At 36.1% G+C, this 8036-nt stretch overlaps 1 long non-coding RNA gene across 1 annotated transcript in view; it reads right to left on the bottom strand.

The window, feature by feature from the left end:
- Nucleotides 1-838: 838 nt before the first annotated feature.
- Nucleotides 839-8036, bottom strand: part of LOC104864126 — a 9047-nt gene continuing 1849 nt past the window's right edge. The window contains exons 2-3 of the long non-coding RNA XR_780770.1: nt 4878-4959; nt 839-912 (exon numbers count right to left, since the gene is read on the bottom strand). This is a non-coding gene — a long non-coding RNA (uncharacterized LOC104864126). The remainder of the gene's footprint in view (nt 913-4877; nt 4960-8036) is intronic.

Below are 8036 nucleotides of genomic sequence, written 5' to 3' on the forward strand. Positions count from 1 at the left end.
AGGGCAATTATTTCATTATCACTACTACCCTATGAAGTGGGCAGTAGGATTATCCTATTTTTTCACTGAGGAAACTACAACATAGTGAGGTTGAATAACTTTTCCAAGTTCATAAAACTAGAAAGTGCAGGGTTCAGAATCCAAATCTTGGCAGTCTAGCTCTAGAGCACATATTATTGTGTAGGAAATAAGCCTTAATGTCATCAATATCGGGATTTATTGAAGAGCTTTGTGGAAGAATGTGGTATAATTGGGCCTTTGATGATTCACACTGTTTGCAAGGTAACAAATCTCCTGCAAGAGGAACAACTAAAAAGAGGAAGATACCTTTGAAAGCCAACTCAATATTTAAGGCCAAAGGTACAGGGTTTAAATGAATACCACAGGGTTAAGAATGTAAAGGAAAGTCTGAATAACAGAGACAAAAGTAAAATCAGAGAATGTTAAATTTGAGAAAAGAATCAGTAACCATCTCATTCTAAAACTTCAAGTTTGGATAACCAGAAAAATGGTGATGCCATTAATGTAAATTATTTTACATTTATATATATATGTGTGTGTGTATACATATATATATATATATACACACACACATGTATAAATGTAAATATATATATATGTCTTGGAAACAGACAAAAGTACTTGGTAAAAAGTTTTTTTTTAATTCAAGGATCAGCAGAACATCAAGTTCAGTTTATTAATGTATCACTTCAAAATTGACTTATGGCCTCACTCACTAGCCCCTCATTTCTATTAAACAAAGAGCTTGTCCTTTATCTTTAACAACATGCTGTTTTTCTTCTGCAGTGTTCCATCCAACAACCTCCTGCCAGGGATTCCACTAGTGCCATGTCCTCCGATCCATCCATCTGTTAATCAAGCATTCAGTGTGTGCCTATGATGTGCCAGGCCCTGTGGTTAAGAAAATACAGTCCTTCTTACCAAAGATAGTGCAGTAAAGGGTGAAGAAGGTTACAGGATAACAGGAAAGTATAGACTATTGGTTTAAAATAAAGGAGAGGGTGACCAGCTCTGTCTGCAAGGATCAGGCAAGGTTTTGGAGAGGAGGCAGCTGTTAGATTGTCACATGGAGTAAAAGCAGTGATTTCCCAGATGGGTAAGTGGGGAAGGCACACTTGGACAGAAAGGCACTGAGGCATGAATCAGCACACTTTTTAGAAAACCATAGGCAATTTAGGCTGAGTGGGGAGCGGAAGAATATGCAAGAGTGGAAAAGGAGAAAGTGGGTAGGAAAGCAAAATCCACCATGGAGGGCTCACTGCTTATGAGACCTTCTGGGTATCTGACTGCCTTCCCATACGCCAGGGTTAAAGCTCATTTAAGACCTATATAGCTATGGGCTCTTGTCTCAGGGAAAACAAATCCTCCAAATAGTGTGTACAGTGTCCACATACATTCTAAATTTGAAAAACTGCTTAGACCTGTTTCAAAATTCTACTATGGACAAAGTGCCCACTTTTAGGTTTTAAAAATAGCTGAAAGTATATGCAACAAACAGGGAAGTAATATAATCCAATTTGTGTGTTAGAACAATAACTTGGGCAATTCTGTTGTGAATGCAAGTAAAACTAATGGAAGAATGTAACCACCATCTAGTAGAAGATGATAAAAGAAATCTCCAACAACTTTTTTATTGTGATTCATGGTATTAAATATTTAAATGCACTATAATAGGTAAAACAATATGCTGCTGACCCCCCCTCCAAAAAAAGTAAGGAAACTAAGATCAGAAATCTAGATATTGAATTTTTATTATTTTTTTCAAGAAAAATCTTAAAGAGCAAAGGATGGATTATTCAGCAAATCATTTTCAGTACAAGTGGATAAATATCTAGGAAAACATGAAATTAAATTCTTGTTCTCTATACACCAAAACAAATTCCAGCTAGATTAAGATTTACAGGTAATAAACAACAATAACACTGAAATAAAATGTATGGAAAGTATGTGCCACCTTGGGATGGTGAAATCCTTTATGCATTAACACCAAAAGTAGAAACCTTGAAAGGAAAACATGAAAGACAACCTCTGCAGGGGAGCTGCTGCTGGTCAGGTATTGGGTTCCATTTAGGCAAAATAAGTAAGTCTGCTATGGAATACTGCCCCTAGTTAATAACACTGTATTATTGGCTTAAATTTTTATTAAAAGGATAACCCTCATGCTAAACTTTCTCAGCACAATTAAAATAAAAAGGCTCATCTATAAGCACAAAAATTTCTCACATAAAAATATGCCAAAGGGAAAAATTCAAAAGGTAGCTAAGAAACTGGGGAATATATTTATATTATAGACAAATAACAAGCAAATAGAACACTATTCATATTACCTCAAAAACATCAGTTAAATTAGAAAACAAACATCCTAAAAGAAAATTAAACAAAGCATATTAACAGGCAATTTACAAAAGAAAACGAACGTCCAGCCTTACCAGTAATTCAAGAAATACTGATAAAACCATATTAGAAGGCATTTCTAAGATACCAGATTGGCAAAGTGCTTTTTTTTTAAGTGCTATTTAAGATTTGGGAAAATATGTCCTCCTCTGCACCACTGGTAGGTGAATAAATTGAAGTGAAAAAAAATTCTGGAGAGCAATTTGACAAAAATAACCAGACCTAATAAGTATAGTTTATAACCTACAAGCTCAGCTTCTCCAAGTATATCCTAGGAAATCACCCTGATTTAGCTACCAAGGAATATATGGTAATTGTATGTAGCAAACATTTTAATTTGACTTGATAAATGAATGATATCTAACCACAGACATATCTAAATATAAGAAATTTATGTTGTAGAAGAATATGCAAAGCCTGGATAAATCTTCTCTCTAGTTTGTTAAAAGTGGAGAAGATGGCCTTTAATATAATCACATATTAAACTAGCACAACCCACTACCAGCTCAAAGTACCCTACCTGCACACGAGAATAGAGGTTGACTGAAATACTAATTTGAAATAAAATTCATTACAATGCTATCTATAGCATTGGCAGTATTGGCAGTAATTATAGAAATAACAATAGAAAAAATGCACGACACTAAGCAACCCAACAGACCAATTCATATAATACAGTGTTAATTACAAAATTCATACAGAAAATCAGTTCCTCTAACTCTTTCACAGCCTGATCCAACACCACTGATGTCACAGGGTCACTCTTACTATGTCTTCTCATCTGATCTTTTCACCTAATCCCCTCCTGCCAATATTCAGCCCGCAAATCAGAGGTAGAGCACAGGAAAACTACTTGCAGTTAGACAGAAATGACTACTGTGCAAGAAAGAGGTTTAGATCCACAGCTGAACTCCCCTGGGCCCCCACTGCATGCTGTGTTTGAGTGGCATAGATTAAAAGTATGAAAACCCTGCCTCAGATCAATGGCCTGACAACAGTGTGATGATGGCTATAGTGCAGCTTAGCACAGAAGCAATTGGACATCTTCTAGTGGCCTCCAGATTTCTAAAGGGTGCTGAGTCCAAGGAATTGCAGCTTGTATAAAGCAGGGTGAGAAGCACATTCTTGTCCACTTTCAATACATTTCTTTGAAAATCTACAAACACCACCAAGATCAATTTAGCAATCAATAAAACCACATGATAAGTTTTAGGATAGTTATATCTCAGCCATCCTGTATTTCATTTTGAGATATGTCAGCATGGGCTACAACCAGTGATGGTTACACATCATCCACAGTGGAAAAAACATGTTTCTATTTAGTTTGCACTTGCAAGCTTATCTTTGTGAATGCTAATTCTTTCGCTTCTAAGTGCTTCTCAAAACTACAGACATAAGATTCATCAGAGACTTTATGCCAAAAGCAACTGAACATGAGGCAAGAAAAAAAAAAGGAGTCTCTTTTGAAACAGGGAAAAAAAGAAAGAGAACACAAACATCCACAGAAATGAGAGTGTGTTTAACAAGGGAAGTTATCTCAAAGGTCACAGATTGGAGGGGGGAAATATGCTATTTACCAATGGTGGAGAAGGAAAAATCCCAAAGACATCTAAAACTCACAATAAATATTTGCTGCTCCATTTTACTTAAGACCAGTGTACATTAGAAGAAGTTAGCAGAGTACACACTGAGGGCTCATGAAGGACACCAGGCTACCAGGTCCTGTTTCCTAAGTTAATAGCATGAAGTTGTTTTCAACTGTATCTGATTGCATTCAGTGGAATTATGGTTACTAAGTGCCTGGGAGGGTAACCTCAGATATCTATACTACTACCCAGTTCTTTGCATGTATGTATATTTAAACTCAGTTTTTGTATATTCTAGTTCAATTATTTTGGTTTCTATCAAAATTTTGCTATTATTATCATTTGTTTGTAGTCTCACTCATAAAACTTGCTTGAATCCACTCTGTTGACATTTACCTTCCAAGGAGGAGAAAATAATGAGCACTATTTTGTTAAGAGAAAATGCAATTACTCCATTCTGAAACCTGCATTGACGAAAAAGGCATCCTCCCCACAAATTAAATTACATGTGACTGTTCCTTTAGATTTGGAATTTCTTATTTAAAAGTAAAATCATCCATTTACCAGATAAACTTAGAACAAAACTGTGGCATTATGAGACCTGACAGCATTTCTTGGAACAGAATGTTTATTAGTTCATAAATTTAAGGTAGGCTCACAGACACCTGCTCACACATAGCATAAAGCATTTTGCTACAGAAAAACCTCAGTCCTGTTTTCCCCATAAACACTTCTTGATAGTCACACCAGTGGGAGGTTAGGCTCTGTGAAAGGTTTTCCTGTGCCCCACACATCCAGGCAGACAAAGATGTAGGTTTCCTCCACCCTCCATCCACAAACTCACCCTCCACTTCTGAGATTCCTTTTCTGACTTACCTTGAGCAGAAAAATCTGGAACAGCAGTTACTTCAGGGGAGCCAGCATCAGAATGCAGCCAAGGAAAATGAAATCTCAGTTCCTGCCAACAATACAAATCTCTGACATTCGATAGCAGGAAAAAAGGGGAGCTAACAACCCATCTAATCTTAGCTCTTTCATCACAGATATTTTAATGAAAACAATTCAAACCCCTGACGCAACAGAAGGTGGCCTTTGCATAATGTTTAGTTTCTAATGTCTCCAAAAGGTATCTGATATTTATTTATGATCCAACTGTATTAAGTCTGAAATGGAAAAGCTTCTAGAATTTCCAAAGAGCCTACATAAAACTGCCTGAATAATTATTAGCAAGCAAGTTATCAAAACACATTTTTAAGTCCCACTTAGGTGATTCTGGTATTGTTTGTCCTCCTCACCCCCACACACTGCCTCATAAAAATGTATTTTAATGTATTTTAAAATATTTTACATAGAAACAACTAATTTGCCTATTTTAATCTCTGGAGCCCTTTTTTTTGTTGTTGTTTTATTTTTGGGTTTTGGTACCGGGGATTGAACTCAGGCCTTTATGTTTTCAAGACAGGCAGCAGAACCACTGAGCCAAATCCCCGGCCCTTAGGAAACCATTTTTAAAGATCTCTTGGAAAAATCCTAGAAGGCTTTGAAAAATGTCCCAAATTCAAAAACCAGAAATTCAAGCCCAAAGACCCTAGAAGATGGCTAGTATGAAGGTTTCATTTGGTGATTTGAAAAACAAGTTCCTCATAAATGGAACTGAAAAGTAAGAAACTATTACTCTTGCTAATCATAATAAAAGAAACTGAAGTAAAATCTTATTTAACTGCAATCTAAACAATCAGAAGTTCACATACCATAATTTCTTAAGTCACCCTTTATGAAAAAACGACAATGAAACATATACAAGCTTATTCCAAGACTTATTATTTTTTAAAAGACGTAGTTAGAATATGTGTAGCAGTCATTTGCCCCAATAGTAAACTCATATCTATATATATAAAAATGTTAAAGTTGTGATCAATATTCATATGATGTTAGTATTGATTGTATTTTACTATTTTCTAATTCTTCAACAAGTATTTTGCCCCAGTGTGACATAAAAATCTAATCTAAATGAACAGTAATATGTAATTATGTAATTAACCCATCCCCAGCCAAGTTTGGATACATCAAATTTACATCAAGTGAAGAATGAAAGCCATTTACTTTACAGTGAAGAGACAAGGACAGAAGCACTGAATGAGCCATTAAAACAGGTAAGTTTAATAGCAGGATTGTTGTGTGTAACAATTAAATGAAAATACAAGGTTAGAGACTAAAAAACTTGTATCTATAATTGGTATCAAAATAAACTGGGGAAGTCAATCTCAATCTTAGCAAATGTAATTTAGGGGTCCTATTATGCTTCCACAATACAAACTACAACTTAAATACAAAGTTCACTGAATTGGTCGAGTTAAGCTGGTAAAGACAATGGGCCATGTGCATAGCACTATCTATCTCAGCCTGCAGACAATAAGGCTAGCATTGATTTGACTATAATATATAAATGCTGTCTTGCTGTCTTGCTGTCTTTATACGGGTTTTTTGAACTAAGATGGGCCATCTATTAATCAGCCTAGATTTTCCTCTGAGGGTATCAAGCCATTACTATTACTGTATCCTACCTATAAATGATGAAGTAAAAGCAGAAATCACACACAAAAAAAAACTGTCCAACGTAGAAGGTGGGTCACAAATGAAGAATCAGAATTTTCAAGGGTTAAAGACAGTGATCTGCACTCAGTAAGAACCTAGCACATGTTCCTGGAGTAGATGAAGTGACACTCCACCGTGCAGTAGATTGCCTGCATGTGCTAGAAAGACAGCCCTGTGCCTTGCCAATATCTCTACATGTTCAGAGAACATAAAAGTTACAGGAGGAATATGTACTTCCAACTGTCTTTGACCATCTCCTTTTGTCCCTGTCTCCTTTGTTGGCCTCTGCTACCTCTAAAACTGCATGAGTTGGCTCCAAGTGAGTTCACAGCAAGGAATATACTCATAATAGGAATAATTGTATTCTAACTGTATTCTTCCCAGTTCTCTCTTAATTAGAGGTCTTTGGGAAGTCATCATAGCTGCTTGCATTTCCCTTCCACAGAAGGGGTGAAAGGCTAAATTTGACCAAAAGTCTGTTGATAAGGATTCCAAAACCACCCTATCCCTACCAAGGGAGAAATCTTCCAGAATAAATGGATTTCAGTTGTAGAAACCAAAGGAAGCAGTCCTTTGTATCTGCAATTCCACTGGACTCTCTACTCTAGAGAGTCAATAGGAGAAAAATTGAACCAAATGTACTTTCAATTTAATAATGTTCTGGAACATTAGAAGCCTTATAACCAATATCAAAAGCTAGGCAAAGTGACCAAATAGTTTTTCTCAATAGGTCAAAAAGAATTCAATTTCATGGGAAAGTTTAATTAAGGACAAAAACAAAGCCATATTTTTTATTTGTCCTCTTAAAAAAAGATTAATAAGCAGTTAAATGAGAAATAATAAGAATAGCCTCAGGTCTTGGATGTTCTATAATGAAGAATATCCAGGCCCTGGAAATTGGTAAATATATGAGAAAACACTAGAAGATTACTACTTGTCCAAAGAACCAATGGAAAACAATACAGGATTCTCTTCAGTTAATCTAAGGGTCATCTCATTTCCTATTCATTTTCAGTACGATCGATCACACTGAATTACATTTTCAACTGTACTGAAAAAAAGGTTAGACAACATATCTATTTTACCATTCTTCATGCTCAAAGCATCATCATAAAGTACAGGACATCGTAAGCACACTGTCTCTGCATCCGCGGGTAGGTGTGAACTGGCTAATTATTATCAGTGTACTCTCGGGGGGCGATACATATCCCACCTGCATTCACTCAGTTTTCGAACGTTTCACCAATCAAATGAAAGGCCCTGAGTAAAGAAGACAATATTGTTCCTGCTCCCAAACAGTCTAAACCTTGGTACAGAAGAATATTTACCTGCCAAATTCTTATAAATTAAAATGAAGGAGGGCCGGGGATTTAGCTCAGCGGTTCGGTGGCCTGCCTTGCAAGAGCAAGAACCCAAGTTCAATCCCCAGTACCAAAAAAA

Source organism: Fukomys damarensis, unplaced genomic scaffold (genome assembly GCF_012274545.1).
Source record: "Fukomys damarensis isolate Sample0158 unplaced genomic scaffold, DMR_v1.0_HiC HiC_scaffold_1, whole genome shotgun sequence".
NCBI classification, from domain to species: domain Eukaryota; kingdom Metazoa; phylum Chordata; class Mammalia; order Rodentia; family Bathyergidae; genus Fukomys; species Fukomys damarensis.